This window comes from Typopeltis vanoorti, chromosome 4 (genome assembly GCF_054136105.1).
Source record: "Typopeltis vanoorti isolate ZY-2024b chromosome 4, IOZ_Tvanoo_1.0, whole genome shotgun sequence".
Classification (NCBI taxonomy): domain Eukaryota; kingdom Metazoa; phylum Arthropoda; class Arachnida; order Uropygi; family Thelyphonidae; genus Typopeltis; species Typopeltis vanoorti.
Window position 1 is genome coordinate 55,183,342 of NC_143552.1, and position 17,899 is coordinate 55,201,240.

The 17,899-nt window shown below is 37.1% G+C and overlaps 1 protein-coding gene across 1 annotated transcript in view; it reads right to left on the reverse strand.

The window, feature by feature from the left end:
* Nucleotides 1-8,632, reverse strand: part of RpL26 (ribosomal protein L26) — a 36,516-nt gene extending 27,884 nt beyond the window's left edge. The window contains exon 1 of the mRNA XM_090391180.1: nt 8,569-8,632. The gene's annotated coding sequence lies outside the window, so the exon portion shown is untranslated. The remainder of the gene's footprint in view (nt 1-8,568) is intronic.
* Nucleotides 8,633-17,899: the final 9,267 nt, after the last annotated feature.

Genomic DNA, 17,899 nt, shown 5'->3' on the forward strand with positions numbered 1-17,899 from the left:
TTGGATGGGGATATTCAGTTGTTTGTAGAATAATGGATGTAAAATGCCGGCCTGGTTGGCCGAGTGGTTAGTGTATCCCCTCTCCAGTCAAAAGGCTGCGGTTCAAATCCTGCCGAGGGCATGGATGTTTGTGATTGTGAAAATACTAGTGATGGCAGCAGTAGATGGCATTGAAGTGAATGGTGATGGGAGTTGTGATTCGTTGGTGGATTGAGTGCTGGAGACAGTGTTATAGAGTAGATGCCCTCCCTCGATGAGTCTTTGAACTCCTTGGAGGTGTCATATAATAATAAAATAGGAAATTAGAGATGTAGAATCTTTGCTTGGTGGGAATGTATTGTTGGAGGTGGAGGAATGGGTCATAATGGCAAAGAATCTGTAGAGGACAAACTGCCAAAATTGTGAGGACAACACAATGAATTCTGGGAATGATGCAGAGGACACTGACTAGGCCACACATGGACTACTGTTCACAAATTTGGTCACCTGGTTTTCAAAAAGACAACGAGATGTTAGAAAGGGTCCAGAGGTGACTGACTAAGGGTATTTCTGATCTCTGGAATGTTGAATATGAGGAAAGGTTGAGAAGATGCAATTTACAGAGTGTAGTGGATAGGAAGAGGGGGTGATATGATAGAGACGTACAAGTTGGTAAGAGGTTATTACAGGATCAATGTTGAAGAGGTTTTTCATAAAATGGCAAGAGATCAGGGGAGAACAAGAGGTCATCAAGGGAAGCGAGAAGATTTTTTGCATGCAGAGTTGTGAATGATTGGAATGCCTTACCTGAGTGTGACCTTTGCAGAGAATTTGAATGTGTTTAAGGCATGACATGATCTGTGTGAATAACAAAGGGACTTCACCTCCTCAATGAATCTTTGACTACATGGGGGTCTTAGGGTAATAATAATAACAATCACCTCCAGTCCATCCATCTCAAAGCTCATCAATGCCTGTCACATCAGGCACCAATTTATCTACATGACAATAAATTTAGTAGAAAATTTAAGATAGACATGTTTTTAGACAGAATAAGTTTAATAAAATAAACAACAAATACAAAATTTTGTAATTTGTTGGACTTATATCTTCTTCTTCCATCATCTATGTGGATGATGATGAGGCCGAATGAACTTTTTCCACTTCTGTCTGTCCTGAGAGAGTCCGAACAATTCTGTCCAGTTTGATGTTGCTTGTTCTGATTTGGTTTTCAGGTTCTCTTTTATTCTGTCTATCCATCTAATTCTGAGCCATCCTTTGGATCTTTTACCTTCCATTGTTGTATTCAGGGTTTTAGACGGTAGTCTTTCTCTTCCCATTCTGATCACATGGCCAAAGCATCGCAGTCTTCTTTCTTGGATTTTGTCTATTATTGTTATTTCTTGTTTTAGTCATTTCCTTATGTCTTCATTTCTTAGTCTATCCAGCAGAGATACTCCAAGTAATCTTCTTAGCCGACACATGTGGGGGTGTCAAGGAGAGATAGTACCTCTCCACTTGGACGATCGCACATAATTGTGGTTCAGATGGTTTGGTTCTCACTGGACACCCAACTCTCACTTATAGCTCCAATAAACTACTGTACACGTAGCAGCCACGCCCCGGTAAACTGTGTCAATCCACAGACTAAACTAAGTGAGGGTAGCCAGATATGGTGATCTCAAGCAGCGACTGTATTTGGTGAATCGGCTGCAAACGTCTGTACTCCATGTTAGGAGCAGATGAATTCAGGTCAAGGAGTGGTGGTTGACACTTGATGAAACTTAACCATTGAAACCAAATGAATTCTAACCAACCTAAAGATACATGCCGGCTCGACCATCACCCAGTCAAACAACGGTTGCACCCACCATTAGGGACTTATATCACCAGGGGTTAATTATACCTTACGATGCAACTCATAGAACTTACGAAACTTGTAGGGTTGTATTTGGCCATTCTATTAAACTCATATGTCTAAAAACATGTGGTCTTGATACCGAAAATTTGCTACAGAACTCATCATCATCATTAAATTCCTGCCATGTACCCTCAAGGGGTGTACAGGATATGTACTACATGAAAAATTTACATCATTACTAACTTCCTATCTACAATTTTCCTCCAAATCAGTCTGTTACTTGTCAAGACTCCAACATTATTCGATCTTATATTTCTATCGTCTAAGGCACTTTGTACCGTATCAATCCACCTATATCTTGGTCTTCCTCTGGGTCGTTTTCCTACCAACCTGGCAGAGAACACTTGTTTTGCTAATCTTTCCTCTCCCATTCTATTTAAGTGACCATACCACCTGAGATTAGCTCTGCTAATGCATTCCTGGATGCTGACAATGTCAAGTTCTTTCCTAATATCCTTGTTTTTAATATGATATTGACATTGATACCATCTGTTCACACCAGTAATCTTTCTCAGGACTCTCATATCTGCAGTCTCTAGTCGTTGGTCAAGTGTTTTACTGCTGACCCAGCTCTCAAATCCATAAGTTAAAACTGGTTTGAACACTGTCTTGTATACAGCTAATTTAGTGTTCCGACTAATTTCTCTCTTATTCCATATGAATTTATTCAATTGACTTCCCACCATACCAGCTTTGCTGATTCTGTTGTCTATTTCTATATTTAATTTACCATCTTCAGTAAAACTCGTGCCTAAGTAGCTGAAATGTTTTACTTGTTCCACAGGTTCTCCATTCACAACACAGTTGACATTTTCAATGATTCTGCTTATTTTCATTGTCTTTGTCTTTTTATTGCTGACCTTCATACCATATCTATTACAACAGTTATTCAATTTAGTCAGAGAATCTTGCAGATTTGTAGCGGATTTATTTAGAAGTATAACATCATCCACATAAAGCAAAGAGCTGACATTAACATCTCCAATTTTGATATCATGTTTAATACCACTTTCCTTCATAATGTGATCCATATAGATAATGAATAACAGAGGGGATAATGTACATCCTTGTCTCACACCAGATTTAACATTAAACCATCTTCCTGTACTTCCTTCAATTCTAACTGCTGACTTGCAACTCGAATAAAGACAAGTATTGCTTGATATAATGCCCCATTGACACCATATAACTGCAGCGTATTGAATAGCTTCTCTCTTGGCACCTTGTCATATGCCTTTTCCAAATCGACAAAACTTAAATACAGATCTCTGTTATATTCCCATGCTTTCTCGACTATTTGTCGTAAAGTGAAGATCTGATCCTGACAGCCTCTATTTGGCCTGAATCCAGCTTGTTCTTCACCAAGCTTTTCTTCCACAATTCTTCTCAACCGTTTTTCAAGTATACTTGCATAGATCTTGCCAGGAACACTCAGTAGGGAAATACCTCTGTAATTCTCACATTCAGTTTTATTTCCCTTTTTATATATGGGTACTATGAGAGCTCTACTCGAATCATCGGGAATTTGTCCCTCCGTCCAGGCTTTCTGAACTATGCAGTGCAGCCACTGTAAGACTTTTATACCACCATACTTCAGCATTTCTGGTCGAATATCATCTACTCCTGCTGCCTTTCCACATTTCAAGCCTTTGATGGCTTTTTCGACTTCAAGTATGGATATGTATTCCTGACTGCATGCCTGGTCAGTGTTTTTTACCACTGTGCTGTCATCACTGCTTGTTTCATTTAGCAGTTTTTCAAAGTAATTACTCCATACTTCAAGGATATCTTTATCTCCTGTTTTCATGTCACCTTTATCATCTCTAACTCCTTTTACAGCACTCTTTCCTCCATTCCTAAGCTTCTTCAACAACCTCCAGAATATTTTGCCACCTTCTTGATATTTATTTTCTATGTTCTTGCCAAAGTCCTCCCATGACTTCTGTTTAGCTAGTTTTGCACAGTGTTTAGCTTTCTTACATTTGTCTCTGTATTTTCTAAGAGCAAAAGCTGACTTATTTGCCAGGAACTTTTGATATGCTTTCTTCTTTTCCTTCGCTGCCTCTTTAACTTCCTGTGTCCACCATGGAATTCTAATTTTTCTATCCTTGCAGACAACTTCACCACATGCCTCTCTAGCTGAATCAATCACGGTTTTCTTCAAGGCTTGCCATTGAATCTCCAAGGTTTTAGTCCTGTTCTCAAACTCTTTCATTTTTTCTTCAATAATCTTTATGTATTTTAGTCTACAGTTCACATCTGAGAGCTGCTCAACTTTTATTCGCTTTAAAACTTTCTTACATGTCATTCTTTTCAATAAGAAATTCAATTTTATCCTGCTCAAGACTAAATAGTGATCACTTCCAATTTCAAATCCTCTGTACACTCTGGTATCCTGCACCAGGGAGAAATCATCACTATCAACAATAACATAGTCAATTAGACTTTTCTTATTCCTTGCCTTTTCTCTCCATGTGAATTTGTGCACATTTTTATGTTGGAACAGGGTGTTAGTAATAACCAGTCATGTCCTGAGCGGAAATCCAACGGGTATTTGCCATTATTATTAGCTTTGCTCTTTTCTCCAAATTTTACCAAAATATTTTTGTATGTCTGACAATCACTTCCTACTCTACTATTTAGATCCCCAACAAGGACCAACTTTTCCTTTTTCATTGTGTCAGTAGCTTTCTCTAGAGCCTCTAAAAATTCCTCCACTTCTACCTTAGTAGAACCTTCTGTGGGACCATAGGCACAAATAAGTCTCATTGTCCAGTTCCCCATTCTCATATTTGCCCAAATCACTCTACTTGACACTGCCTGCCATTCAAGCAGATGAGCCTCGTATTTTGCATTGAATACTATGGCTACTCCTTTTCCTTGATTGTCATTGCCTGAATATAACATTTTGTATTTATTGCTCAGAAAGATCTCACCAGTTTTTAACTTTTTTGTTTCAGCCACCCCTATTATGTCGATCTGGTACTTATTTAATTCCTCAGCTAGCTCCATTTCTTTGCCATTCAGGCTTCTTATGCTGCTAGTACCGATCTTTTAATTCTGGTGATGTTAAGTTGGGGTGTGTTTTCAGATTTGTTCCAGTAGCTGACTTTTCGCTGTTCGCCCTGGTTCCCTGGCGAAAATAACGGGGGCCTTGTTTAACCAGGCGACGCCCCAGCCGGCATGAAATTCTGTCATATTGTACCATCATTTTGTATTCTACGCAACTCACAAACCACCAACTTATGTATTCAATTCAACTATTTGTTCAGGATCTGTTACCATCGTACCAGCAGAATTTCCTTAATGATATCTTTCCATACTCATATTTTCCTCTTACTGGCTACACATAGAACTTTAGTATTACCTTTGACCTATGCAGCTAATTTCATCTCATAATTTGCTTTTGCCTTCTTTATCATATTAGTAACTTTCTTGCATGTAATAATACACACTGTTCATGAGCTTACTGATCACCCTTATATTATTACGTGACATCTCCAAGGAGTTCAAGACTAATCGAGGGAGGGTCCCCCCTCTAAAACTGTGTCTCCACCACTCAATCCACCAACAACTACCATCATCATCTACACCAACACCATCTACTGCCCACAACGACTAATATTTTCACAGACAATCACAAACATTCATGTCCACATCAGGATTCAAACCCACAGCCTTTTGGCTGGAGAGCGGATATGCTAACCATTTGGCCAAACAGGCCTGCTTCTCTCATCATTTTCTTCTTTTGCAGTTCATGCTTAATGCTGTTACTCATTCGTCTAACACTTCCTGCCACATTTGTTCATCCTGAACACTTCCCATATGTTCAGGATGGGTAGCTGACAGATTCAGGTGCCTATCCCTTTATCAGCAAATATATATAAAATATGAGGATGATCATATTTTCACTGAATACACATGTATTTCACACACAGGACTACACTTCAAACATTGTGTAGGGAAGGAGGAAATGATATAAGAATACACATCTTTATTTTCATAAAAAACTATTGTACAAAACATTCCTCGAATAGTATATATATATATCATCATTCGTGATATGTACCCTCAAGAAATTCAGGTTACTATGACTATATGATTAAACTTCGCATTATTAATCTATCAACAATTTTCCTCCAAATTAGTCTATTACTTGCAAGCACTCCAATATTGTCATATCTAACATTTTGTACTTCTAGGCCACTAGTTCCAACCTTTTTTGGATCATGCCTCACCTCAAAGATTTTTATGCCAGCTCTAGCATAAGAGTCAACCAAGTTCAGAAATCTAACATATAAAAATGTTACATAAAAAATCGCCTACTAGCATAAAAAACATTGACAATACATAAAAAAATTACACACACTTGCCTCATTGTTTCTACAACAAAAACTGCACAAATTTAAATTGGCATTGTTTACTTTTCATAAGTAACAGATGCTATGATCTAACCTTAACACACACTGCCAAGTATTTATGTTGACTGCTGTACTAATGTTGCCAGCTTTTTTTTCTTGGAAAGTCAGGGTTGCTACATCGATAATTTATCACCAACAATGGTGATTTTTTGACTATATCAATGATGAGTGCAACATTATTTTCTAATTGTCCCACATTGCGAAACACTGTTCTACACACTTCTGAATCAATCCACCTACACCTTGGTTTTCCTCTCAGTCTTCTTCTCAAGTCCTTCAGTCTTTCACACGTTTGATGCCATTATTGGCATCAAACATGTGTTTTGCTAACCTTTCTTCAACATTCTATTAAGTAGCCAATATCACCTTAGATTAGCTCTGCTGACACATTCTTGAATGCTAATAATGTCAAGTTCCTTTCTAATATCTTCATTTTTAATATATAATTATGCCATTGATGCCACTGATTCACTCCCCTAATTCTTCTCAGAATCCTCATATCTATGGTCTCCGGTCTTCGAATGAGAGCTTTATTTCTAACCTCTCAGATCCATAATTAAAATTGATATCTTGTATACAGCTAGTTTGGTGTTTGGCTAATTTCTCTCTTATTCCATAAAAATTTAATCTGCTGGTTACTCACCATACCAGCTTTACTTATTCTGTTATCTATTTTCAGATTTAACCTGCCATATTCTAACAACTGTGCCTAAATAGCCGAAATACTTTACTTGTTCTATAGGATCTCCATTCAGAATGCAACTGAAATTTTCTATTCTCCTGTCTATTTCCATAGTTTTGATCTTTTTATTGCTGATTTTCATGCCACATTTGTTACAGCTGTTATTCAAATTAGTTAGAGAATCCTGGAGACTTTCTCTAGATGTGCTTATGGATACATCATCATCTACATAAAGCAAATAGCTAAGTTTCACATCTCCAATTCTATTATCAGGCCTAATACCACTTTCATAATGTGATCCATGCAGGTGAAGAATAAAAGTGGAGATAATGTACATCCTTGTCTTACCCTTGATTTTACATCACACCATCTTCCTGTATTTAATTCAGTTCTAACTGCTGACTGATAATTTAAATACAGACTATGTATTGCTCTGTATAATGTTGTTCCATTCACCCAATATAATTGTAATGTTTTGAAAAGCTTTTTATGGGCACCTTTTCATATGCCTTTTTTTTTTTTTTTTCAAATTTACAAAACTTAAGTACAGATTCTTGTCATATTCCCAAAATTTCCCAATTATCTGTCTTAAAGTGAAAATCAGATCTGGACAATCTCTATTTGGCCTGAACTCTGCTTGTTTTTCTCCAAGTTTCTCTTCCACAATCTCTTTTCAAGTGTGTGTGTGTGTGTGTGTGTGTGTGTATATACATACATAGATAGATATATATATATATATATATATATTTTTTTTTTAAGATTTTATATAATCTTAAAATAAAAAAAAATTAAATAAACATAACAGGAAGACCCAATACGGAAAGTCATTTGTGATCCACTACTAAACAAGCTTGACCACTTTGACTTCCACCCATGAAAGACTGTAAACCTCTAATATGTGCTGTGGATGAGCTAATCATTATACAGGAACCTGCTCTAGAAACCAAATGAACTCTTTCAAGCTACTTCAGGCAACCAATATGCAGGGGAGTCTCACTAGGACAAGGATTAAGTTACTAAAGTAATACATCACAATGGACACATCCCTTTTAATTAAAATTTTGGCAAATTATAGAATACTCATAGTTTTCAAACAATATACAGCATCCGTCTGAATAGATTCTTCCAGCTGTATATTCATGGATGTACATCGTCAGCTTTGCTCACGTTAACGAAATGAAATTGAAACGCTAGAAATTTATTATTACGCGAAACCACCAGAATCATCGAGGGAGGACAAACCATACCCCACAACTCAAATTAGTGAATACAGTGCCAATAACTACAAAAAAATTCTTAACAGGAACATTACGTTCGTATATCATAACAAAACTAATTGAATAATTAAATTTCATTAACCCTTAAGTGCATGATATACTACAATACTAGCATTTTAATTTGTGTATACTTGGAGATTAATCATCTTATGTACATACTATACATATATATAATGATAATACTTTATACTAAGTACAAATCTTAATGCTACCGTTAACGAAGATTTTATTTTTTACTGCGATGTATAACGATTACTGCAAACAATATATGCGAAAAATCTTACCTACCACTATACGAATACAACGATAGCAAAAGAGTTGCTTCTTCTCTCTACAGGAGGTCGCTACTAGTATCAATCGCCATTTGAAAATTCGATAGGTTTCATAAAAAAAAGTCTCTAAATACGCGAAAAATGTCCAATTCCAAAGAGAATTATGATGATGATGACGGTGTCTCCGTGTAATCAAAAGATTCATCGCGAGAGAGATACCACATTCACACAGTAAGAATTATTCATAAAATACTTTCTATAATAAAGTAATAGTGGAGTTGGATAAAGGAAATCCTTACTCAGTGATACTACTGGACTTGGCAAAGGCATTTGACAGGATTCCACATGGAACTCTGTTGGATAAATTAGAGGAAATGGGTATGGATCCGAAGCTGGTGATTTGAATTAGAGGGTGGCTGCAGGATAGATATCAAAGTGTGGTTTATGGAGAAGCTAAGTCCAGGAGAAGGCAAGTGACTAGTGGTGTACCTCAGGGCTCAGTCCTTCGTCCTCTATTGCTTAATTTGTACATCAATGATATTGGGAATATTTTGAAAGGAAGTATCCACTTGTTTGCTGATGATACAAAATTAGGAAGAGCTATAGTCAATTCGGATGATGTAGATATTTGCAGGATGAATTAAATAGGCTAACGCTATGGACTAAGGTAAATGGTTGTCAGTTTAATGTGGCTAAGTGTAAGGTGATCCACATCAGGAGAATGAGGTCACATGCTATTTATTATAATAACGGAACTGAACTGCAAGAAGTTGATGAGACAAGGGACTTGGGAGTCCCTTGTCAACTTTTGTCAACCCTTGTCAAAAATTGTGGAGAGAGAACTTAAGTTTAAGGGCATATTGCAAAGATTGCCAAAACATCACCTTGAATTACATGGTTGTTGAAGAACACACTAACAAGCAGGGATAAGGAAGTCATTGTTCCACTTAATAAAGCATTAATAAGACCGCACTTGCACTATTGCACACAGATCTAGTCACCTGGATTTCTTGGTGACGAAGAAATGGTGGAGAGGATTCAGAGGCGAATTACAAAGATTGTTGCAGGTCTGTGAGATGTACCCGACGAGGAGAGATTGAAGCTCTGTGGGCTCCAAAAACTAGTTGATAGATGTAGGAGAGGAGATATGATAGAGGCATATAAATTATTAAAGGGACTTTATAGGATTGATACTGATGACATTTTAAAGACCAGTGTAGGAAGGGAGAGAACAAGGAGCCATCCCTGGAGATTATGTGTGGTTAACAAGGGTGTTAGAACTATATTTTTTACTTGGAGGGTTCTGAATGGGTGGAATGCGTTGCCAGAGGTGGTTGTGAATGCTTTGTCTCTGAATGAATTTAAGGAGCAGTATGATAAGTATTGTGTAAACAATGGTTAGTATGTCAATGTAGAGTCTCCCGCGATGAGTCTTTTGACTCTATGGAGACACCATTACAATAATTATAATAATAAAAATACCTACCACACTTCTTAAATTCATTAACAAACGTAGCACTCACAACCACCTATGGTGATGCATTCTACACATTCACCACTCTCTAAGTCAAAATATAGTCCTAATGCCTATGTTAACCACACTCTTACAGAATCTTCAGGTATCACCCCCTACTTCTCCCTTCCTGCAATGTTCAGAAAAAGGTCATAGGTATAAATCCTATAAAACTCCTTTCATAATTTATATGTCTCTATCATATCTCCTCCCTTACGTCTATCACCTGGTTTTTAAAGCCCACAGACTCTCAAATTTTCCTCGTATGTAACATTCCACAGACATGCAATAATCTTTGTAACTCGTCTTTGGATCCTCTCCATCATATCTTCATCCAAGAAACCCAGGTGAGCAGATCTGCGTGCAATAGTCCCTATTCCTGCTTGTCAGTATGTTCTTCAATAACGATATAAATTGATGGTATGTTTTGACAACCTTTACATATTGTAAAAGTTGTCAGAATTGCCTTCTAAACTGTTGTCAGAATTGCCTTCGATGTCCACGATAACCCCCAAGTCCCTTACCTCGTCGACTTCATACAGTTCATTTCCATTAAAATGGTATACAGGATGTGATTTCATCTTTCCGAAGTACATCACCTTACACTGAAACATCCTTCAATATATCTACATCGTTTGAATTGACTATCGCTCTTCCAAATTTTGCATCATCAACAAACAAGTGGACATTTCCTTTCAAATTATTTCCAGTGTCATTAATATATAAATTAAACAACACAGGACCAAGGACCAAGCCATGAGGAACACCAATAGTCACCTGCCTTCATCGGGACTCAGTTCCTCCATAAACCACACTTTGATGACATCTGTTCATCAGCCATCCTAAAATCCAAATCAACAGCTCCGGATACATCCTGATTCTCATTTGCTTCAATTTATGCAAAGGAATTCCGTGAGAAATATTATCAAATGCCTTGGCAAAGTCCAGCACTATCACCGAATAAGGATTTCCTTTATCCAACTCCACTGTTACTTTATTATAGAAAGTAAGTTACTAAGAAAAATCTACCCTTCACAAAACCATGTTGCCACTTATAAAGTATCATATTACTCTCCACCCAGTCCTGAATTGTAATTTTTATCAATTTTTCCGAAACCTTAACCACTAATTCTGATATACTGATTGGCCTATAATTTGAAACACCTGACTTGTAGCGTTCTTGATGAAGTTGAATTATTTCCCCCTCTTTTCAGTCTATTGGAAATTTACCAGAACTGAGGCCAAAATTAAACAGCTTGATCAGAGGAGGTGCTAATTCTCTTACACATTCTCGTAACACATGGGCCGATAAGCAATCTAACCCTATGGCTATATCAGGATTAAGATTCTGTAATATACTAAACACCTGTATCTCGAGACCCGCATCAGTCAGTGACACATTCGGCACTGCAGTAGAACAAACAAGATGGTACACTTTTGCAAAATGATCAAGCAACTCAACTATTTGATGTGCTAACTTGTCTACTTTCAACACGTTTTAAAGGCATCCTTCCATAGTTATTCCTCCTTTTACTTGGGACATAGCGAAAGAGCTCCTTTGGATTTCTTTCGGATTCATCAGCTAACTTCCTCTCTTAATTAGCTTTGGCGTTCCTTACCATACAGTTCACCCTCTTTGCCTGTACATTGTACTGCTCATGGGTATGCTCATGACCTTTTCCTTTATACTTTCTCCACAACCTTTTTCTTTATCTCCAACTCCAGTCTTAATAATACTATTCACCCATTTTACTTCGATTTGATTTCTCATCATGACTGGGAATACAATGTGACAATGATTTCCTTAAACACTCTTTGATTATCTCTCACGACCATAAACATCTCTTTGCTTCAAATTCTCATGAAGAGAACTACCAAAAGCTGACTTCTCAGCTTGTCCTAATAACCAGCCTTGTAGATCCATATATACCACTTCTTAAAAAAATATACATCACTTCTTACAATCTCCCAGATCAAGACCACATGATCGCTTTCCCAAGTGGACTGTTAATAGATTTGTTAATGATATGTTCTCTGATTATCTGACCAGATCTAACACTCTCGAACATCTTGTCCCTTCCATTACATGCTATCGCAGATAATTATCTCTTAACAACAGCATAAACTCCATTTCCTTTTCCCAGTGTATGTCCGCATAGCTAAAATTCCCATAATAATTGCTCGACTTTATTCATCATGCCAATTGATAATGTATACCATATCCATTCTCACTTATGCTCTCCCCGTGGATTAAAGCAGCAACCGCTTACACATCTCATCCCGTTGATCTCTATCTCACACCAAATTGCCTCAAATCAACTAACCTCTGCATATCCCTCATTTTGAGGCACGTCTACCTTTTGGCTTCAACGCTTCATCTATCATTTGTCATTTTCATTAGCAAAACTTAACCCCCCCCCCATTCTGTCCGTCCTCTCTGCCCTGCCTGAAAATATTGTATCACTTACATTATATCACTATAATTACATTATTCTTACTTAACCAAGTCTCACTAGGTTCTGTAATTTTGGCCAAGTTGTGATAACTAATGCCAAAACTTCTTCATACTTATTCCAAATACTTTTGGCATTAGTATACATAAAATGCAACTTCCTCCCGTAATCTCCCTGCATGTGAATTAGCTCTCTCTCTATACAGTTTATTTCTGAGAACAATTAATCCCATATTCACAGCCATTGACCTTAGTACTATTAACAGCTGACTCTGTCACTGCCTCCCTAGCAAACCCCATTTCCCTGTGGTTGATCATTTAATATATCTTTTATCAATAAATATTCTAAATGCCATGCGCCCAATCCGTTTAAGTGCAAATCATCACTCTTAAAAAAATTCCTTCCTTTTATCAAACTCGACTCAGACATTCATAAAATGAATACTCAGTTTCATTTTTTGCAAAAGCTTTTAAGAAATCTTGACATTATTCAATTTTCTATAATCGCGCTTCTGTTGAATTCATCACTGTCAAATCTTGATCTTTCCGCTCTTACACTTTGTATGCGTTGCTATCATTAAGTCTTTCAAATCTTGTCTCTCAGAAAATCTTTCGCTACCTACAAAATTCGTCCCCACAACTATAATAATTTCTCTCACTCTGTCCGTCTTCAACTTCCAGCCTCAGTTATATCACTGCTCTTTGCCCTGGTTAACAGTCTTTAATTACTCTTCCATCTTTCACACCCTTAATTATAGAATCCCTATAGAGCAAAAAATCTTTTTTCTTCCTTTAAAACATCACATTCCTTACACCCACTGATGTTTGTTTTTGTTCCTATTCTTCTCTCACATTCTTATTTACATTGGTCAGCATGGAATGAAAAAAATGCACTTTTCATTCCACGCATGCACACACTCACCTAATATGTTACTAAATAAATTGTCATTCTCATTCCCCCAAACTTTTTATTCCATAAATAAAACATTAGAACATATTAAAGTTCTACAAGATAAACTATATAAATTGGTCACTTTAAAATTATAAAATGTATTTAAGTCATTTAAACATGTCAGTTCCTTTGTCCCAGAAGAATCTGTACAACACAATCTACTCCACATGCTTCTATGTGTTGCATTGGGGTATAGTTGTAGAAAGAAGACTTGCTTCCTATGAGACTGATCAAACTTGAATGTGAAGTCTTATGATCACTTAAACTTGAAAAAGTAGACAAACCAGGTGTATAATCATATATCTCACTAACACTTCGGTATTTATACGAGGATGGTCTGAAAAGTTCTCAGCCTAACAATGAAAAATCGAATTTAAAATTTCAAAATTATTTTTATTTTTCAACATAATCTCCCATAAGACTAATACATTCATTCCAGCGATGCTCCAGTGCCATTATCCCGTCTCTGTAGTGGTTCTCAGAAAGATATGCAACATACCCTCAACATTTGGAATCACCTCTTGATTCGATTAAAATCGATGAGCAGCGTGGAAGAGTTTTAGTTTGGGAAGAGATAGAAATCAGAGGGAGCCAAATCTGGAGAATAGGGTAGATATTGTAACAATTCATAATGCAGATCTCTTAATTTTTTTTATTGCCAAAACACCTTTGTGGGCCTGTTCATGGTCCTGATGAAAGATGATTTTTTTTCTTCTGCAAACCCGGTTTTCTTTACATCGGTCAGCGAAGTTTTTAGTCTAGTCTGATTAAAAGATCAGAATAATGTTCCCTAGTTATTGTTTTAACCTTTTCAAGATAATTAATAATTAAAATGACTAGCATCCCAAAACACAGATGCCATGACCTTTCCTGCTGGTGGAACCGACTTTTTCTTCTTTGGCGCTGAACAACCGGCTTCTGTCCACTGTTTTGACAGCTGTTTGGATTCTGGTGTGTAATATTGAATCCAAATCTTATCTATAGTAATCAGTGGACGCGCAATATCAGTTTTATTCTTGTTAAAAACTCTCCAAGCACTGTTTAGAGATTTTAAACCTTGCAGCCCTTTTAGACTACTTTTAAACACAGCAGCCCAATTTTTAATTGTTGAAAACGAAGGAGAAGAGTGCCTATAAACTTTTATGAACTTCGAATGAATTTCTTTTGGCGTTAAACCTTCTTTTACAGAGAATTTTATAACCACACGACACTTAATTTTAATCATTTCAAGGGATACATACAACACTTTTGCTTCAGACAGCTGTATAAAACAAACTACTTGATAGAATGACTTACAATTTCACGCGGATGCTTATGACAGATGTACCAAATTAGAAAAAAATCTTGCCTTTAGTGTTGGCCTATAGTGTTGCCATCTATGGTCGAGGCCGAGAACCTTTCAGACCACCCTTGTATGAGTCAAGTAAAACAGGCAAAACAGTAGACACATTTGAAGACACAGGATAATAAAGATGTTAAGTAATCTGTAGTGACATCCGTTGTAACTACAGAGGAAATGGTGATAGATTATGATAACTTCTCCAGCCTAGAGAATAAAGGAATTTTGTCATCAGGCTCCAAGGTTTGATTGGCAGGTGAGTATGGACTGAAGCATCAGAAACTGGAAGGGAAAACACATTGGTTTGTTTACATTCACCAGGCAGTTGGACTTCAGCAACCAGGTCAAGTCCTCTTGAAAGTTGACGCAGATGACTGTACTCTTTAAGCAAATCTGACTCCTTATCCTTTAACATGCCAATTCATAAATAACACTGACACTTGAGTTGTCAAATGATGTTTGCAAATATTTATCTAGTTTAATTTTACTAAGTGGGATGGAAACCAACATTTCAAGATACCCATGTGGACGCTGCCTTACATCACCTATATCAAAAAACGAAATAGATAGCTCAATTCTTGATGGTATTTGCCTTTTTTCTAACGTTGATCTAAGTCCATCACAGGTCTGTCAAGAATGCCATGGAACTTCATAGAAAATCACCCTGTGTTTTGAAGGAATGTTCCAGGGAGATGACAACACTTTTAACGTACATTTGTAATACGAGTCTTAGAATAGAATTCGAATTGTAGTCCAATCTGCTTGTCTGTTGTTGTGGTCAAGGTATTGGAGAAGCTAGTGAAGACAACAATTCAGAACTGGGTGGACAGTAGCATAATTCAGTTTCATGTACCGCATGGGTTTGCTAAAGGAAGATATCGTGTTTTAGCGATCTGCTTACTTATTATAACAAGATGACGAATACATTTGACAAGACAGATGCATATACAGTAGAATATTTAGATTTTCCAAAGGCTTTCGATAGATTAACACACGACAAACTAGTAGTTAATTTGGAACAAATTGAGTTGGACAGTAGATTAGTACTTTCGATTAGAGATTGGTGTCTGATAGGTATCAATAGCTTGGGTATTGGTTTGGGGTTATATCCTGGAAGTGGAAAGTCACTGGTGGCGTGCCTCAGAGGTATATTTTGGAGCCCATTGTGGTTTTATTTGTAAGTAAATTACATTGGAAAGGGCTTAAATGGTTATATACAGGTGGTTGCAGATGTGCCAAGTCGGGGTGAGTAACGAGAAGTAGAGCAGTTGTAGCTTTTCAAGAAGCCTAAATACTCTGTCTGAATGCACGAATATGTGTGGATGTCAGTGTAATGTTGCAAAGTATCATTCTCATATTCCTTTTTTCCCTCTTTTACCTTGCGGTGTCGAAGGTTTGTTAATCATCGGACCTTAAACCGTTCACAGGATAAGGTGGTCTACCATACGCCTCGGTGTATCCTATATCCTGTAGTGTTGAGTTCTCAAGGCCAGTTTGCCTGCTTTGTGGGATGAAAAACTCAGGATAAACAGGGAAAAAACCTACTGTCCACGCTGACCAGCTAACTTGGCTATGGCTGAGGAAGATCCTTCAGCTCCTCACGTCACTGACGGGAATCGAACCTAGGACACTCCTTCCCCAGGCATATGGTTGCGAAGCGCACAGCCACTAGGCTAACCGTGAGGACAAGGGGTGGGTGGATGTGAGTGTGGGGGTGTTACTAAACTGGTAATTCTATGGACTTATCAAGGGGAAAAACGAAATGTTATGTTTTGCAATTACGTTATCTCAATATCTATCATACTTCTCTTTGAACTCATTCACCTAATCAGCACCCACAAGACTATGCAGCGATTTCACTCAGTCAGCACACGCCAAGCAAAAATTTAGTTCTCACACCCTCTCTTACCAAATTTTTCATCATTTGCGATTTACATCACCTAGTTCTTCCCCTAGTACGAGTATACTTGTACTAAAATTTTTCTTTTGTCATTAATCTCATAAAAAACTTTTTGTAATTTGTGTGATTTGATCATACCACCCTTTTTCCACTTTGCAATAACTTCTGTTACCTGCATTGCGCATCCCACAGACTTGTCACCGTATTTTCTACTAATTTATTAATCCTCTCAACATTTTCTTCATCCCTAAGAAACCCAGATCATCATATCTGCTCAGAGTAGTCGAGATGCCTTATAAAGAAGTAAGAAAACCCACTTATCTCTGCATGTCAGAGTGTTCTTCAACAACACCAAGTAATCCTATGTACTATTCCTATACCATCTAATGCAACAACTTACCGACATCAATGTTATTTAATATTCTATGTACCTCCAGTTCATCTATCTCTATTCCTACATTTGCTTCGCATCTCTTATTACCAGAACATATACACCTGAGTGATAAGAGAAATCTAGCTGTCACTTTTCTGAACTCCATTAAGAAAAATTAAAATAAAAAACCAAAGACATTTGTAGGTTCTCTCATAAAACACCTCTCTCTCCTGTCTCTAGCATGCTGAGTCAAAAAAAAAAAATTCTAATCTCCACTCATGAACAACATTCCATAATATGATCTTTAACACCCTACTTTGCACCCTTTCCACTGTATCCGCATCACCTTGGGAACCTGTAGACTAGATCTGCGCACAGTATTCGACATGAGGTCTTATCAAAGTCTTGTAAAGAGACAAAATAACTTCCGTATTTTAACAGTCAGTTTACCTTTCAACATTTCAGTTATCCTCAGAGTTGTATTCGGATTTATTGCTATATGACCTCTGACTTCATCTTCCTGTTTATGAAAACTACAAGATCAATAGCCAGATTAATTTGTAGCAGCATAATTTTGCGAACATAATATGCCAATGAATATCTTATTACGTCAAAGTGCACAACTTTACATTTATAAGCATTGTATTTTCACATACCCATATATCCAGCCTATTCAAATCATTTTGTGAAACTGCCTGTTAGTTGCATTCCAGATTAATCTAATTAGCTTTGCTTTATCAGCTAACAGCCGTAGTTAATAAATCTTATCAACACTGTATTCGTTACACATTATTACTATACTTAAGTCATTTTTGAAT